Genomic DNA, 20,000 nt, shown 5'->3' with positions numbered 1-20,000 from the left:
GCATATACGTATGTGACGCATGTAAGAATGTGCGCTCGCTGTCTGTGAGAAGGAGACACAAGAAGAAGTGGTAAGAGCTTGTAGTGTAATGCCAGCAGCTAAAAGCAACTCCATAAGAACGTACACTCGAATATTACGATATAGTCATTTTCTATATCGCACAGAGACAAGCCCGCAATATATATCGAGTATATCGATATATTGCCGGGCCCTATTTTAAAGCATGTTGCAATGTCTCCAATTTAATTTTTTCTTTTAATAAATTTGAGACAAATTGCGGGCTGTAGTTTGGTCACCCTGAATTAAGCAATCCTCTAGCGCAGGGGTGCCCATTACGTCGATCGCGATCGACTGGTCGATCTCGGAGGGTGTGTCAGTCGATCTCAAGCCAGGCATTAAAAAATAGACATAAAAATGAGCAATCATCAATCATACCAAGACTTCACTTTCGTCAGTTGTTTGACATTCTCGGCACCCGAGGATCTTGTGAGATGACGCTGGCTGCTGCGAGCTCATATTTAAGAAAAAAATCACTAACAGGGCGGACGCAGAGAAACACATTTTATTTCTAGAGACTCCGTACCTACTGTCAAAACTCTAAAGACCGACTGCACAGTTCCTGTCTTCACAATAAAAGACCTGTTTCATCCTGCCTGTGCTAACAAAATAAGAGTCTCAGAAAGCTAGCGTGCACAAGCTAGCAAGCTACGGAGTTTGATGCCAATGTATTTCTCCCCCGCCCTCAGCGACCGCTTTCTCACTTGCTTGCCCACCCGCACTCTCACTGACGTCACTCACCTGCTGCCAGACATTAAAGGGCCACACACATATGCTACTCTCATAACAAAGTGTTTAAAAACGAGTATGCAAGTTGGACAAATGAGATGCCAAATCCAACCACTTTCATGTGGTATTGGACAGAAAGGAGGACTTTTTTTTTCCTCCATTTGAAAATGCAGACGTTATCAGCAACACTGTCTAATTCCAATCAATGCAAGTCATCAGAATCATGTAATACACCAACTTATATTCTTGTCTTCATGAAAGAAAGGAATCTATGTGTGTTAAACATGCTTGTATTATCATTAAACACCATTACTTGTTAACAAAAATGTCTCTTTCATAAATAAATAAATATAAATTATAAATAGGAATGAGGTAGATCTCCTCGACTTGGTCAATTGAAAAGTAGCTCGCCTGCAGAAAAAGTGTGAGCGCCCCTGCTCTAGCGTACTACTTGATGGAGCCCAAAACACAACTTCAAATTGTTCAGCATCTGAGTGGGATGGCACTTGGGGTGGCCTATCAGATTATATGGTTGGCACGTGCCGCACAGAGACAAACCCGCGATATATCGCATGTATCGATACATCACCAAGCCCTAATATATAAATATATAAATATATATATATACACACACACACACACACACACACACATACATATACACATGTATATACACATTGAGATACACACAAACACAGTAAATATATATTATACACATACATATATACATGAGCACATCTATTCAGGGGTTCAGCGCATAAAAGGGGTCATAATATGATTTATTTATTTATGTATGTATATATATATAATTGGTTATAAACATGTGAAAAGTTCAACTCCTACCATGTTTACATCTGTGACGACCTCCTTATAGTTTTGTAATCCGTCAGAAATATCAAGCAGCTAAAATGCGCCAAACATGGACAAGTTTAGACAGTGTTTCGCATTTTTCCCCTCATGCATTGTAGTGGTTTTGAATGGATGCAATTTGAAATTATGTGTAGCAATTGGACATTTTTTTTGACATCCACAAAGTTCAATGAGCAGGTTGTGTTATGTGTGACCATGTGTGCTGACTTATTGTGTTGGCTTAGTTGCGCCATGAGTGGGAAAGTTTGTTCGGATTGGGTTGTATACAAAAAATGCTGTGCTGTAAACACTTCAAAGAAAAATTCATGGTTTTTGACAGAATTTACTAACATTTGCAACAAAATGGCAGCAAATTTTCAGCTTGTGTGAAGCTTGTGACGTCTCGTTGGCCAAACTGTAAGCATAGGCCGTAGTTTGGACACACCTGCTGGAGGCGGTAATTAAAAAGGATGGTTAAATTGAACTATTAGATCAGTCACTCCCAAACTGCATCTTGTGTTACGGCAAAGAATCACTTAATTATGTGCCATTCATTTTTTATGTTCCGTTATTTAAGTAAAGTGTTTTATAGTCCTATATTCAAACAGTGTTACTGTTCAAACTGTGTGTAATGTTACAGTGGCCAAAAGTATAAAACATATTTATTAAAAAAAAAACTCTGCCTTGTTTTTATTGAATACTTAGGCCTGCTACGCTCCAATATTGTAATGCCGGTCATTATGGTGGTACTTGGTGGAAAAAGTTTGGGAAGCACGGCTATAAATTGTGCAGGTGTACCTAATGAATTGTCAACTTCTTTACTTTCTCTTTCTTTTTGAGTGTTTTTAGCGAGTGCTTTCTGTTGAAACGAGCTTTATAGAATGAAAGGACCAGATATAGCACACAAACACACACACACACGCGCGCACACAGCGTGAGCAGGAGGGGAAAAGTGGACGAGAGTGAAGCAAAAAGAAAGGAAGAAAATTGAAAAATATAAATGGGAGCAACATGTGGTAGGCGGGGCCTGAGCACAAAAATGCTTTATTATGGGGGTTGGTGACGTCACGTTTACTTCTATTTCGCCTCCACCTGTGTGCTCGGGGGCTGTCAGTCAGTCGTGATAAAACATGCCTACAAAATGATATTTCTGTCACTGCGCTCCGCCGGGGCCGAGCGGACTCCTCAGCTGCTTGGGGCCCACTCCTCTGATCCTCGTTGCAACTTGAAATTTATACATAAATAATGTATTTTCTTGTTTTTTAGAGGGCTCTTTGTGCACTAAAATGTGCTCTTTCTGTGCGTGCGGGCGACACGTGGAGGATGACCCCAGGTGCCTAAATCACTGAAGGTAAGTGTACATCTTTGTTTTTGATTTCCCTCCATGTATCCATCTTGCACATTCTTTGGCCGATATTTGATGTTTTGCTCATTGAGTGCACCATGTGACCATCCGTCAATCAAACCGGCGTAAGGTTTGTCAGTCAAGTTCAAATACATCCAGACGAAAAAAAACACCTAAGATGATATTTGACGGATATAATTCCGTGACATGTTTACTATTGTAATTGCTAAATGAAGTCACCCTCATGACCTACGCTTGTGCAGGTGTGCCCCTCATCATCATCATCATCATCATCATCATCATCATCATCGCCATCACCATCAGTCAATGTCTGACTCTACGTTCATAAATCTTCAGCGTTTGAGTGAAAAAAGCAAATGAAAATTCCACACCGGCCTTTTCATTCGGTACACATCTCATCCAATCAATTATACATCTAATTTAATTTTAAAAAGTAGTATAAATCGGTATACATCTAATTTAATTAATTAAATTACATATCTAATTAAAGAAAATATAGGTACACACCTAATTAACTAAAAAATAAAAATAGGCACACATCTAAATAAAAAACAGTAAAATAGGTAGACATTTAATTGAATTGCTTACACATCTAATTAAATTTAAAAAAAATAGGTACACATCTAATCTAATACACATTTAATAAAAGAAAAAAAATAGGTACACATCTATGTACATAAAAAATAGTAGATATAGGTACACATGTAACTAAATCACTCATTAATTTAGGTAGACATCTAATTTAGATAATTACACATCTAATTAAATAAAAAAAATAGGTACACGTCTAATCAAATACACATTTAATTAAAAAAAAAAGGTACACATCTAATAATGTCCACATCTAAGTAAATAAAAAAATAGTAGATATACGTAGGTACACATGTAATTAAATCACTCATTAATTTAGGTAAAGATCTAATTTATATAATTACACATCTAATTAAATAAAACATAGTAAATATAGGTAGACATCTAATCAAACAACCATTTAATAAAATTAATAACAAAAATAGGTACACATCTAATGGATGTATATTATATCTCATAAAAATTAAATAAAAAAGGTACACATCTAATCAGATTAATTAAACATTTAATTAAAAAAAATACAAATATTTACAAACCTAATCTGATTTAAAAAACATATACCAGACAGAATATGATAATGCAAAGTATCGGCATTATTATAGAGGAATGTATTCATGAACAAAGAATATTGTTTTGGGTCTGATTGGATGGTGCAGGGGTGCCTAATGAAGTATCAAATTGATAAAGATCAGAAAGAGTAGTGAATGGCAGGAGTCAATTATTGTAGAAATAAGATCAGTTTACCTTTGCAAAGACAGGATTTTATCTAATGGGACTAATAATGTACGTTATTTGAATTATAAGTAGGATTTATTAGCAGGATTTGTTAGGATTTATTCGTAGGATTTATTAGTACGATTACTAGCAGGATTTATTAGTCGGATTTATTAGTAGGATTCCTTTAGAACAGGGGTGTCCATCACTGAAAAATCATAGCATGGAGGGGCCATTTTGATATATGTTATTTTCAAAACCAATACCAATAGTTTTTTTTTTACCTTTGGGCTCGACTTAAGTTTGGCTTGGGGACTGAGAAGGGGTCCTAAAAATGTTAAAAATAAATATATTAATTTTATTTTTCAACACTTAATTCTCTAGATACATATTAGTTATATCTGTTGCTATAAAGTTTTAATCTTTTTTATTTTTTATTCAATTTTTTTAAAGGAGAAAACCCTGTTTTTATAAAATTTTCCCCATATTATATGTGTAGTTATTTGAGCCTTCAATAAATAGGTCAACATTGATTTTGAGCAATGACAGTCTCAAAAAAATCTCACTAAAATTCTCAGTGGCCCATAAGTGTCCCAATCATATATGTGTTAAAAATAGGTCATATATTATTAAATTGTTTTCATTTTCAACGCCTAAATCTCTAGATCAACTTTATATCCATCCGCTCATTGTAAGTTTTTATTAGGTTTTTTTGCTTGTTTTTTTATGTCCTTCTTGTCAAAGATATGGAAAAACAAAATATGCAATATAATCCCAAAAGTATCTCATCATGGAATATTTGATGTGAAATAATTGGAACCTTTGATAGGTCAATAATTCAAAACAACACAGATTTTGAATTATTATTATTATCTAAACAATGACAGTTTGAAAACAGAAAAAAAGAAAAAAAGAAAAAAAAAAGATCACACTAAAATTCTCAGAGATCCAAAAGGGTCCCACTCATCAAAGTGTTAAAAAATAAGTCATACAACTTTTTTATTTCCACTTTCAACACTTAAATTTATAGATCAACTTCAGCTCTATTGATATCCAGTTTCCATTATTTCATGTTTTATTCCCTTTTTGTTAATTTGCCCCAAAATGTCAAAGTGTAATATTTGATGTGAAGCATCAAATAGATCAATAATTCATAAAGATATTGATTTTAATTTAATTTTGGGGGATCCAAAAGCGTCCCACTCGTAAAAGTGTTTAAAATAAGTCATAATTTTTTATTACTTTTTTCTTTCACCGCTTAAATCTCTAAATCAACTTCAGATCTATTTGTCGATTATATATTTTATGTTTGTTTTTTATGCACTTTTCGTCGAAGAAAACTGTCTTTTATGGCAAAAATACAAAATACGCAATATTTTCCCCAAAATATTTCAAAGCGGAATATTTGATGTAACGTAATTGAAACCTTAAATAGGTCAATAACTCATAACAGCATTGCTTTTAATTCATTATTATTTTTCAGCAAAGACAGTTAAAAAAAAAAAAAAAAGTCACACTAAAATCCACAGGGATCCAAAAGGGTCCCTCTTATAAGTGTTAAAAAATGCCAAATAATTTTTCATTTTTTACTTTAAACGCTTGAATGTCTAGATAAAACTGAGATCTTTTTGTCAATTATACATTTTCCTTTTTTTGTTTGTTTGTTAGTTTTATGCAAAATTTTCCCCATAAATGTCAAATTGTAATATTTGATCACACTAAAATTGTCAGTGACCCACAAGGGTCCCACTTATTAAAGTGTTAAAAAAAAAAAGTCATACTCTATTATATTTTTCACTTTTAAAGCTTAAATAAATCAACTTCAGATCTATCTGTTGATATAAAGTTTTAGGTGGAATAGGACAAAAATAATAATCCTCACACTAAAATTCTCAGGGATCCAAAAGGGTCCCACTCATAAAAGTGTTAAAAATAAGTCATACCTTTTTAATCATTTTTTTCCACTTTCAACACTTGAATCTTTAGATCAACTTCAGATCTGTTTATATAAAGTTTTACATTTTTTTATGTTTTAAGCTTTTTGTTTAAGGAAAAATTTGTTTTTATAACATTTTGTCCTCAAAGAATGTCAAAGTGGAATTTTTCATGTGAAGTAATTTGATCTTTAAATAGGTCAATAACTCATAAAAACATTGATTTGATTTAATTTGTTTTTCTTTCTTTTAAGCAATGATAGTTAAAGAAATGCTCAAACCTTATTGGGGATCCAAAAGGGTCCCACTCATAAAACTATTAAAAATAAGAAATATGTTTTTAAACATATTAAAGTGAAAATAATAATAAAAAAATATATATATGACTTACTTTTAATACTTTTATGAGTGTCCCTGAGAAGTAAAAAAATAAATATAATAAAAATGTTTTATGCCATTTTTGTCAAATTAAATTTAGTTTTTATTTCACCAGACAAAATGTTAAATATTTTCCCTTTAAAAATGTTCAGAGTTGAATGTTTTTAGTATTTTTTATGGGTTTTTTTGTTTGTTTGTTTTGTACCCTTTTTGTCAGAATTTTTTATTTTTCTTATGGCAAAAACACAATGTCAAAGTGGAATATCTGATGTGAAGTAATTGGAACCTTAAATAGGTCAATAACTCATAAACAACAATTGTAATTCAGTATTATTTTTGAGCAATGACAGTAAAAAAATAAATAAATAAAAAAAAATCCCACTTAAACTCTCAGGGATCCAAAAGGGTCCATATCATAAAAGTATTTTAAAAAAGTATTTTTATTCATTTATTTTTTCATTAAAACTTTTAACGCTTAAATCTTTAAATCAACTTCAGATCGATTCGTCGATTATATATATTTTTTATGCCCTTTTTGTCAAATAAAACTTATAGCAAACACGCAAAATATGCAATATTTTCCCCCAAAAGAATTTGAAGTAGAATATTTGATGTGAAATATTTGGAGCCTTAAATTGGTAAATACCGTATTTACTTGAATTGCCGCTGGGGCGCCAATTAATTTAAAACCTCTTCTCACTCCTGCGCTTATCAAAGGCATGCGGTAAAAGTAAGCATGCGATAATTATTTTAAAACCTCTTCTCACTCCGGAACTTACCAAAGGTATGCAATAAAAATTTGAGTGTGATGTAAGCTTGGACCTTAAATCCTACTGAATAGCTCTTAATCTTCTGCCCTCTATGCGATTTCAAATTACCGGTATTCAAATCAGCCTCCTCCATTTTAAAAATGATTACAGGGGAAGTGTCACTCGTGACGTCACGAGTTTGACCAGGCGGTAATACTAAGCATGCGCTAATTATTTTGGGAAGCGAGTTTGACCCGGCAGTAATTCAAGGCAGGCGCATACTATATGCCCTGCGGCAATTCAAGGAAATACGGTATGTTTTTAAACATATTAAAGTGGAAAAAAATAATTAAAAACATATTTGACTTACTTTTAACACTTTTATGAGTGGGACCCTTTTGGGGCCCTGAGAAGTAAAAAAATAAATAAAATAAAAATGTTTTATGCCCTTTTTGTCAAATAAAATGTAGGGTTTTTTTCACGGCAACCAGACATAATGTTCAATATTTTCCCTTCAAAAATGTTCAGAGCAGAATGTTTTTAGTATTTTTATTTATTTTTTTTTGTTTGTTTGTTTTGTACCCTTTTTGTCAAAAAAATAAATAAATAAATCTGTGGCAAAAACACAATGTCAAAGTGGAATTTTTGATGTGGAGTAATTGGAACCTTAAATAGGTCAATAACTCATAAACAACAAATGTAATTCACTATTATTTTTGAGCAATGACAGTAAAAAAAATTTTTTTTAAAAATCCCACTTAAACTCTCAGGGATCCAAAAGGGTCCATAATCATAAAAGTATTAAAAAAAAGACCCGGCAGTAATTCAAGCCAGGCGCATTCTATATGCCCTGCGGCAATTCAAGGAACTACGGTATGTTTTTAAACATATTAAAGTGGAAAAAAATAATTAAAAACATATATGACTTACTTTTGACACTTTTATGAGTGGGACCCTTTTGGGGCCCTGAGAAGTAAAAAAAATAAATAAAATAAAAATGTTTTATGCCCTTTTTGTCAAATAAAATGTAGGTTTTTTTTCGCAGCAACCAGACATAATGTTCAATATTTTCCCTTCAAAAATGTTCAGAGCAGAATGTTTTTAGTATTTTATTGTTTTTTTTTTTTGTTTGTTTGGTACCCTTTTTGTCAAAAAAAAAATAATAATAAATCTGTGGCAAAAACACAATGTCAAAGTGGAATTTTTGATGTGGAGTAATTGGAACCTTAAATAGGTCAATAACTCATAAACAACAAATGTAATTCACTATTATTTTTGAGCAATGACAGTAAAAAAAAAATGTATTTAAAAATCCCACTTAAACTCTCAGGGATCCAAAAGGGTCCATAATCATAAAAGTATCAAAAAAAAGACCCGGCAGTAATTCAAGCCAGGCGCATACTATATGCCCTGCGGCAATTCAAGGAACTACGGTAATTCATATTCATCAAAATATCGTTCAAATATTCAGTTTGGGCAAAAAGACACACTAAAAAGGTTCTTGTTTGTTCTATATTTTATGACCCGCTCACTGAGCCACTTCAATAGGCACACCTGTGCGGTGACAAAGGTAACAGTGCTCAGAGTTAGATGATTGTGATGATTGTCATGCAGCACACATGGTGTGGTGTTATAGAGACCATGGCAAAAAGTCAGTGAGAGGAGACTGCAAGACGGCCCTAACGACAGCGAGAGTGTTGAAAACACGACTGTTATTAAAATTCTTCAATTATTGATCAGCATTGATTCACTTTTGTCAGTGAATGCAACAGGTGGTCACATTCAAGTCAGTTTATTTCCATTTTTAAAAAGCCAAGTATTCTTTACGAGGATCGCATGTGATGACCAAAAGCTCGGAAAAAAGCAAAGGAATCTTGAGAATCGTGGCCAACAGAATTAAACTCTTGTTTTTCTATTTTTTCCTCCCAACAATCCAACCTCAGTCATGCCATCATCTCTGCAGGCTGACGGCGAGATCAAGGTGACGGCAGGCACAGGTGTTAACAAGGCAAGCAACAACACGTTGCTAGCAGCAACGCAACGCTAGCAACAATATACCGCTATCAACAGCACGTCAATAGCTTCAATACTTTGGTAGCTAAAACACATTGCTAGCAACAACGCCCCGCTAGCAACAACATGACGCACAGCTAGCAACAACATGGCGTTAGCACATACTTGCCAACCTTGAGACTTCCGATTTCGGGAGGTGGTGGGGTGGTGGAGGCGTGCCTGGGGGCGTGGTTAAGAGGGGAGAGTATAATTCACCAACTCGAGTATTTCATATATATGTATGAAATACTTGACTTTCAGTGAATTCTAGCTAGATATATTTATTTTATTATATATATAAATAAAATAAATAGTTGAATTTCCGACGGCACCTATCAAATACACAGTAATGAAAACACAGTTCTACTAACTGTACTGTGCTTGCTGGTTACTAAAAAACAACAACAACAACAACACTTACCTTTCACTATTTGAGTAACCTTTATTCTGCCATTTGCGTATTGGCGAGCGATCTCCGAGTCCGGGAACATATATCACGGATTTGTTGTAGACATCCGCAAATGAGAACGGGATGTTGCTTCCAGCTATCAGCATAGCCATCTTTGTCGCAGCATAAGTTACACCATCGGGTCTCCATTTTGCGAGGTGGCCCATAATACTGGGTTGTGAACGACGCTGCGGTGCGGACGCTTTGTGCTAGGTGACTGTTCATGGCTGAGTATATCCATTCGGCCGCCGTGTTCAATGGAGAAGTCTGTTCTACAAAATTTACAGGCAACATACCCCTTCCCCTTCGAACTCTCCTGGATAAACTGAAAATCTTGTTTCCAATCGTTCTGGAACTTGCAAGCCTATTTCTTCATTTTGCTTGTCGACGGTGTAATATATTGGGTTGGAGTCAATAACCAGGCAACGTGATGAAGTTACGTCCCTTTACTGTGGGCTTCAGAACAGACTCCCTAATGCATGTTCCTTGACTGCACTTGAATGTAGAATATATGTAGAATACATTTACATTCTATTCTATTTTATGTACAGTAGATGGCAGTATTGTCCTGTTTAAGAGGGTTACAACATTGCTGAGTCAGGTTCTCATGGAGCTGGAGAGGGCGTGGCCTCCAGCTCTGCCTGAATTTCGGGAGGTTTTCGGGAGAAAATTTGTCCCGGGAGGTTTTCAGGAGAAAATTTGTCCCGGGAGGTTTTCGGGAGAGGCGCTGAATTTCGGGAGTCTCCCGGAAAATCCGGGAGGGTTGGCAAGTATGCATTAGCAACAACGCACAGCTATCAACAACACGTCGCTATCAACAACATGTCGCTAGGAACAGCACATCGCTAGCAACAGCAGTGGCTAGCAACAGCACTTCAGTAAAAACAACACGTAAATAGCTGCAATACATTGGTAGCAACAACACGCAGCTAGCAACAACACGCTGCTAGCAACAACACGAAGCAGGAAACTACACATCAGTAGCTACAACATGACAATAGCAACAACACGTCGATAGCAACAGCAAATCGCTAGGAACAGCAGTGGATAGCAACAACACGTCGATAGCAACAGCAAATCGCTAGGAACAGCAGTGGATAGCAACAGCACTTCAGTAGAAACAACACGTCAATAGCTGCAATACGTTGGTAGCAACAACACGCAGCTAGCAACAGCACGAAGCAGGAAACTACACATCGGTAGCTACAACACGTCGGTAGCTACAACATGTCGATAGCAACAACACGTCGATAGCAACAGCACATCGCTAGGAACAGAAGTGGATAGCAACAGCACTTCAGTAGAAACAACACGTCAATAGCTGCAATACGTTGGTAGCAACAACCCGCCTGTAGAAAAAACACACTGCTAGCAACAGCACCAAGCAGGCTACGACACATCACTAGCAAAAACACACCACTAGCAACAACACGTCGGTAGCTACAACACGTTGCTAGAAACAACACATCGCTAGCAACAACACGTCATCAGCTACAACACGTCGTCAGCTACAACACGTCGTCAGCTACAACACGTCGTCAGCTACAACACGTCGCTAGCCACAACACGTCACTAGCTACAACATGGCGCGAGCTACAATACGTTGCTAGCAACCACACAAAGCTAGCAACCACACACCGCTATCAACAGCAAGTCGGTTGCAATAACACGTGGCTAGCAACAACACGTCAATAGCTACAATACGTTGGTAGCTAAAACACACAGCTAGCAACAACACGTCGAAAGCAACAACGCACAGCTAGCAATCAAAATGTCGCTAGCAACAACGCACAGCGAGCAACAAAGCACAGCTAGCAACAACACGCCGCTAGCAACAGCACGTCGCTAGCAACGAGGAGGACTTCAAGCACACGATGTTTGCGAGTCTTGTGCCGAGGTCTGAATCTTTCAATATCATTAGCAGCACCTGCAGTGGGCGAACTCATCCAAAGGATGGCGCCTTAGCACAAACAATAACACTTATTCTGTGTATTTGCTTGTTTTTATTTGCATTATGGCCGTCAGCGAGGAAAAATCTATAAATTAGCTTCGACGTTTTATAAGCCGCAGGGTTCAAAGTGGAGGAAAAAAGTAGCAACTGACAGTTTGTAGTCGACAGTACCGTCCTACGCTTCACTGCTCTTCAGGGACCTCGTGCAATTAGCGTGGCCTACTTAAACTGGACGTGCATTCAAATCCAGAATAGGGTACTAAAGATTCAGATGTATTAAAGTGTGCGAAAAAATTTAGGCCCATTTTTGTGTCACATCACAATTAACGGGGAAGTGATTCCAGGCCCTTTCGTTTAAATATGCAAATCCCATTGAAAGTAGCTATGTACGCAAAAAATGAAATTGGCGTGCGGCATGAGTGTGCACTTTCACATCAACGTCAGTCTTGAGACATCTAGGTTTTGCGTAAAAAAGGGCGATTTTGTGCATAAGCAAGCTTGTTACATTTTGGTCCCTTTTTACCCCTTTCAGTTTTAACCCAGCATTCAGCCAATCAAAGCGTTGCATTTTTACCCCATCGTCTACCCGCCCAGTGGATCGGTTCTTCAAGGTCTGCACTTCCGCATAGGATGTACCACGGAATAATTGCTGCGAGTTTACTGCCATCTTGTGGACAATGTTAGTAATCCAAAATTAATGACCATGAATTGCACTTTGAAGTGTACACAGCAAAACATGTCTTATATACTATGACGTAGGGTTGTCCCGATACCAGTAATTTGGCACCGGTACCAAAATGTGTATTGATACTTTTTCATATTTTTCCAAATAAAAGGGAACTACGAAAAAGTGTCAATTTTAGCTTTATTTTAACAGAAAATCTTGCAATTCAACAAAAAAATGTGTCTTATTGCACTCAAAAAATATTTTAGAAGGTTTAAATATAAATTAAAGGGCATTAAACTCAAAGAACAATGTACAATTTTCCATATTACATATAGTCTGCCATAATCAAGGATTCGATTATAATATAATAAAAAGCTTTATTGACATTACATAAAATTAAAATGATTTATAGTTGCCACTCTTGGCCTGTGCTTTAAGAAAAATACCATTATTAGCATGGCTCTGCGATGAGAGGGCGACTTGTCCAGGGTGTACGACGCCTTCCGCCCGATTGTAGCTGAGATAGGCACAGCGCCCCCCGCGACCCCAAAGGGAATACGCGGTAAAAATTGATGGATGGATGGACAATTATTAGCAGTACTAAAAACGAAACTATGGATAAATGTGCTCATATTAGCCATGTAACAGGTAAAACACACATTTATTAAAAGGTAAAACACAAATTGTAGCAATTTGTTACCAAATTCAGTAATTTTACCTACATTTGTCGATGCTAATTGGGCTGTCTTAACTCTGCTAATATTTAGCATTAAGCCAAGCAGCTGTGTGCGCATTTAAAAATTTGTATATACATGTGCACAACAAGGTAACTAGTTAACTCATGAGAGTAGTGTACAGTATGTGTGTTTGTGAGAATGTCAACGTGTTGGCTAAGTTACGTCAGTGAGTGAGTGGGCGAGTACAGAGAGAGAGAGAGAGAGGGAAGGAGCGCGCTGCGCAGTAAAGTGATAAATGGTTCAGCTTGTGTCCTGCAAAACTAATAATTAAACAACCAGATTGTCACAAAATCGGCGGCCTCGAATTCTGACTGGAAAGCGGATCTTAGCAGACCCCTTGGGGGGTAAAGTGAACTGAAGGGAATGTCTGCCCTCTGCTCCTATACTACGGTCTGCAAGGGAGCCAAACAGCAGGACAGGTGTAACAACTACATTATTACCTGTCACTATTAATAATTGCGTCTAAAGATCTGAATGCTTATCATTTAAATGTTTACTTAAGTTCAAAGCAAAGGTAGTAATACTAATCGCCACATTTGTTGAGGAGTGTTTCAAAGCAACACTTGAAGTGCGGTGCTTCGTTGTTTTAAGAGTCACCTTTACCGTTGATTTTGAAGCTCAAATACCTCCATATTGTACTTCACACACCCACTTTATTACCAGTAGAATTGTCGGGGGGGTTTTTTGCCATTCTTCCCCACCACGATGGTATTGCTTGTATGCACTTTGTTGTGCGTTTTGACACACTCAACATCATGTTCCTCGGCTCTGTAGTCACCGCCACACAGCGGCACTTAGATGAAAGAACGGTACTGGTACTTTTCAAAAGGCAGAATAGTACCGATTTCAATCAATAAGTCGGTATAGTATAGATATACCGAACAAGCCTACAATGACGCAATGCAAACTTTCCCCTTCCCACGCATGGCGCAAAAACACCAACACAAAAAGTCAACACACACGGTCGCACATACACAATATTAGAAAAAAGGTCCAAGCACAACACATTTAAATAGCCTGTAACTTTGCCGCCATCTTCAGGTCAATGACCATGAATTGTGTTTGAAGTGAACACAGAACAGCATTCACTTATACGACCCAATCTAAACAACCTTCCCTAGTCATGACGCAAAAAAAAAGCAGCCCACGCAAAAAGTCAACAGACATTGTCGCACTTAACACAACCTGCTCACTTTGAGGGTATTGGAAAAAAAGTCCAAGCACAACATAGTTCAAAATTACACCCATTTAAATAGAATATGTTTGACGGATTTTAGCTGCGTGATATTTATGATTGATTACAAAACTTTAAGATCCTCACGTATGTAAAAAAGGTAAGAACTGAGCTTTTGCATACTCCTAATATCCAATTATTGTGATCATCTAATTAATCTGTAAATTTTACAGTAAAAAACTGACAGCTCAGGCGCCAGAATTTCACAATAAAATGTATGTTTTGTTTTTTACAGCATTTTATTGTACTTTTTTTTTTTTATGTAACGGTAAAATTCTACGTTTGTTGTTTCCCAAATGTATTACTGTAAATAGAAAAACTCTACCACCGTTTTTTACAGTTACAAAAACTGAATGCTCGGTTGCCAGAATTTTATTGCATAAAAACAGTGACAGTTTTTCCCTTTGAAGTACTATGCTGTAAAAACATCGTAAATTTTACAATAAAAAAATGGCAGATCGGTCATCAGAATTTTACAGTCAAATTTACAGTGATTTCTTAACCGTATTTTACTAAAAATGGAATAAAAAGAAAAGTATTAAAACAATTGTTTTTATTCTAAAATGTTACTTTTTCCTGTGTATTACTGGAAATGGAAAACAGTACCATGTTTATTTTATGGTAAAAAAATGGTAGCTCAATTGCCAGAATTTTTGCGTGAAATTTTACCATTTACATTAGAAGTAATATGCTGTAAAAAACAATCTGGCCGGCCATATGAAAACACTGGATTTTCTGGTTAAAAACTGACAGCTCATTTGCCTGAATTTTACCCTAAAACCTATTACCTAATATTATAATTTTTACAAATGTGATGGGTAACTTGCTTTGAAACTGTAAGTCAAGCAGGTATATAAGTATTCATTTAAAAAAATTTGGGGGGGAAATGTATACTTGTTCAATTATTAGATAATGTTTAGGTTTAAAAAATATGTAATTGCATGCAGCACATATATTTTATTCTGTCAAAATGGAAACGATAAATACTTTTAATAAGAAACTATTAAGTACTTTATTGTTGTATATTTTTTTCCAGGCTTTCGCGGGCAATATAAAATGATGTGGAGTCCAAATAAAATGTTGAGTGGGCTATGTAAATAACGTGGTGGGCAACATAAAATGATGTGGCGGGCCATTTGAAATGATGTGGCGGGCCAAACAAAATGATGTGGGGGTCATACAAAATCATGTGGCGGATATTTTAAATTATGTGGCGGGCCATATAAAATGATGGGGCGGGCCTTATAAAATGAAGTGGCGGGGTATTTAAATGATGCTGCTGGCCTTATAAAACTATGTGGCGGATCTTAGAAAATTATGAGGCGGGTAATATAAAATGATGTGGCGGGTCATATAAAATGATGAGGTGGGCCTTATAAAATAGTGTGGCGGGTAATATAAAATTAATTGGCGGGCCATTTAAATGATGTGGCTGGCCATGTAAAATGATGCGCGGGCTATATAAAATTATGTAGCAGGCCCTGATTTTGACATGTGCGCAGTAAAGCGTTTGCAAGAAGAAAAACATGTATTCATCTTATCTGCAAGAAGGAGAAGGCCACGAGTCGGCCTTCAGCCAAGGTTGGAGCACGCTGAAGATGCTGACATAAAGCACTAGCACACATAGACACGCACACACACACGCACACACACACGCACACGCGCACGCACACGCGCACGCACACACACACACACACACACACACACACACACACACACACACACACACACACACACACACACACACACACACACACACACACACACACACACACACACACGCAGACACACTGTACATTTCAATCAAGCACTAGAGGAGCGTTTTGTTACATTTTGTGGCAAGATTCTTCAGCTGGCGCAGGCTGGAGGCGACACAAACAATGGAGGAGGAGGAGGAGGAAGACCTTCATGATGGAAGCGTCCAGCGGCGGCGTGGAAGACTAGTGATTTTGTTGTTTTGTCAGCGAGCAGACAACAAGTCATTGTCTCCCTCAGCGCTCTGAGACTCAGCACTGCATCACTTCTTCATACCTTTTCTTTCCTGCGATCAATACCTCAGCAGCTCAGGGATTGATTGACAATAATGAGCTATTTTGCTGCTAATTGCTCTTCTGCTTTGTTTGCAGAGGGACTTTTTATTTGCTTTGTCCAAGAATCATACCTGAAAGCTGCCTTGCTAGCTCGAAAAATCCATTGTTTTTTGTCAATCCTATTTATTATTCTGGTTCATTTATTTGTCCATATGTTGTTGTTGTTTTTTTACTTTTTACTATGCACAACAACAAAAAATGCCGCAATTACTGGATATAATGATATTTAAATTTTTATTCTGCACATAAATTATTATTCCTATTATATCTGTTTTACTTTATCCTAGCTTTTTAGGGGCATATTTTTTAACATCGGCATTCATCAAAAAGTTGTTTTTTTTTACATTGTTCTTTATTTGTATTTATTAAATAATGTATATACAGTGAGTATACAGTATTTACTTTATGTTATGATTTTTTTAAAAATGTATCTTGCATAAAGATGTGCTTAAAATAAATGTTTTCTATTTGTGGTGCATATTTGAAAGAAAAAAATGATGTTGATTTAATTTATCATTTTATAAAAATAAAGTGTGGAAATTTATGATAAAATTTATCTTTTTTTACTATTTGTTATGATTGTGTTTGTGTTGGAGCAATAAAGGAGGATGAGAAGGAGGAAGAGAATAAAAGAAGGAAAAAAAGAGTGAAAAGGAGAAGAAGAAGAAAGAAAAAAATAAAGAGAGTAAGGAGGGGAAGAAGGAAGAGGATAATAATAAGAATAAGAAGGCAGAGAAGAAGAAAGAGAAGGAGAAAAAAAGACAAGGAGAAGGATCCAAAAACAAAGAAGAAGAGGAATAAGAGGAAGGGGATGAATAAGAAGAAGACAGAGAAAGAAGACGAAAGCGCAGGCAAAGAATAAGAAGGTGAAGAAGAAGACAACGAAGAAGACAGAAAAAGAAGAAGAAGAAGAAAGTGAAGGAAAACAAGAAGGTGAAGAAGAAGACGACGACAAAGAAAGACAAGAATAAGGAGACGAAAAAGAAGGATAAGGAGAGGGAAGGGGAAAAGAAGATGAACAAGGAGGAGGAGATAAAGAATAAACAAAAAAGAAGGAGAAGGCCAAGGAAAATAAGATGAATAAGGAGAAAAAGAACCAAAAAAAGAAAAAAGGACAATAAGAATAATTAAAAAAAGAAAGTGAAGACAAAGAATAAGAAGAAGGTGAAGAAGAAGACAGAGAAGAAGAAAGTGAAGGAAAATAAGAAGGTGAAGACAACGACAAAGGAGAAGAAGAAGGACACAAAAAAGAAGGAGAAGAAGAGGGAGAAGGAAAAGAAGATGAACAAGGAGGAGGAGGAGAAAAATAAAAAAAAAAGAAGAAAAAGGAGAAGAAGAATAAGGATGAGGAAAAGAAGAAGAAGAACAAGAAGAAGGAGAAGAACAAGAAGAAGAATGGTGGTGACTCAAAACCCATTCTGATCTAAGTGAGCGCACTGAGGGCAAACAAAGCCTTGGTCTGGTCCCTCACCTGCTTGGAGAAGGTCTCCATCAAGTCAGTGAGGGCTTCGACCTGAGCGTGGAAGTTGTCGCTCAGAGGTTTGAGCTGCTGTTCCGTGTTGGCCATGAAAGTCTTGATGATATTCTGGACCGAGGACCTGCTGCACCAGAGGCAGGATCTTGGCGTGGCTTCCTACACATAAGCACTGTAGAACAGGAGTGTATGGTCAGAAACATTGAAGGTAAGAGCATTGATTGGATCAAGTATATACATATACATATATATATACATACATATATATATACATACACATATATATATACATACATATATATATATACATATATATATATATATATATATACACACATACACACATATATATATATATATATATACACACATACACACAACAACTTTTTCATGGACGTCGCTGCTTATTTCAGCAAGACAATGCCAAGCCACATTCAGCACGTGTTACAACAGTGTGGCTTCATTAAAAAAAAAATAATAATAAAATAAATAAAACAAATTTTAAAAAAAAGGGGGTTTCAGGTACTTTCCTGGCCCGCCTGCAGTCCAGACCTGTCTCCCATCGAAAATGTGTGCCGCTATATATATACACACATATATATATATATATATATATATATATATATATATATATATATATATCCATCCATCCATTTTCAACCGCTTATTCCCTTTCGGGGTCGCAGGGGGCGCTGGCGCCTATCTCAGCTACAATCGGGCGGAAGGCGGGGTACACCCTGGACAAGTCGCCACCTCATCACAGGGCCAACACAGATAGACAGACAACATTCACACCCTATATATATATATATATATATATATATATATATATATATATATATAGGGGTGTAACGGTACACAAACATTTTGGTTCGGTATATACCTCGGTTTAGAGGTCAAGGTTCGGTTCATTTTCGGTACAGTAAGAAAACAACAATATATACATTTTTTGGTTATTTATTTACCAAATTTGTAAACAATGGCTTTATCCTTTTAACATTGGGAACACTATAATAATTCTGCCCACGTTAATCCACATTAAACTGCCTCAAGTTGTTCCATCCATCCATTTTCTACCGCTTATTCCCTTTTTTTGGGGTCGCGGGGAGCGCTGGCGCCTATCTCAGCTACATTCGGGCGGAAGGCGGGGTACACCCTGGAAAAGTCGCCACCTCATCGCAGTGCCTCAAGTTGTTGCTTTGTTTAAATAAAATGACAAAACCTTTCTTCTACATATAAAAAATGCCACATTAAACAGTTTCAAATCAACTCATCATGCTTAATTTATTACAGCATTTGGGAAGCCTGTAGTTGACTTTCATTATACACACACACGCACACGCACAGCAAAGAGCTAACATAACGCTAAAAGCTAATTAGCCTTCACCTCAACCCAGAACAATGAGCGAGCTGAGCTGCAGTTTAAGTTTTTAGAAGGTCAATGGGCTCATAGTGATGTTTGTAATAGTTGTGACTGGGAAGCCCATCCATTGATCCATTTTCTACCGTGTTTTTTATCATTTGGGGACTGTACGATGTCCGCTGCTCACCGGCTAAACACATATCTGCTCATCTTGACGCCGGAGCACTGACTCCATGCTTTCTGAATACGCACTGCTGATTGGCTGTTACATCGCTCTGAATATGCACTGCTGATTGGCTTTATATGTAACCAATCAGATGGATGTGTGGGCGGGACAATGCTGGGTGCTCACTGCTCAGACAGAGTCAGAAAGCAGAGCAGCTTGTTAAGACTTTAGTTTACAAACTCGTTCGATACACCCTCGTACCGAACCGAAACCCCCGTACCGAAACGGTTCAATACAAATACACGTACCTGTACACCACTAATATATATATATATACATACACACACACACACACACACACACAAATTATACATATGACTTGTTTTTAACATTTTAATGACAGACCTTTCCAGGTCCCGGGGGCCAAACTTAAGGAGAGCCCGAAGTGTAA

At 36.6% G+C, this 20,000-nt stretch overlaps 1 protein-coding gene across 3 annotated transcripts in view; it reads right to left on the bottom strand.

Annotated features, from left to right (window-relative positions):
• Nucleotides 1-20,000, bottom strand: part of ntrk1 (neurotrophic tyrosine kinase, receptor, type 1) — a 279,190-nt gene that overhangs the window by 249,231 nt on the left and 9,959 nt on the right. For all 3 annotated transcript variants that reach the window (XM_061882335.1, XM_061882336.1, XM_061882337.1), the window contains exon 2: nt 18,018-18,192. The gene's annotated coding sequence lies outside the window, so the exon portion shown is untranslated. The remainder of the gene's footprint in view (nt 1-18,017; nt 18,193-20,000) is intronic.

The sequence above is a fragment of the Nerophis ophidion genome, linkage group LG21, assembly GCF_033978795.1.
Source record: "Nerophis ophidion isolate RoL-2023_Sa linkage group LG21, RoL_Noph_v1.0, whole genome shotgun sequence".
Lineage (NCBI taxonomy): Eukaryota > Metazoa > Chordata > Actinopteri > Syngnathiformes > Syngnathidae > Nerophis > Nerophis ophidion.
This window is presented reverse-complemented; position numbering and strand designations above follow the sequence as displayed.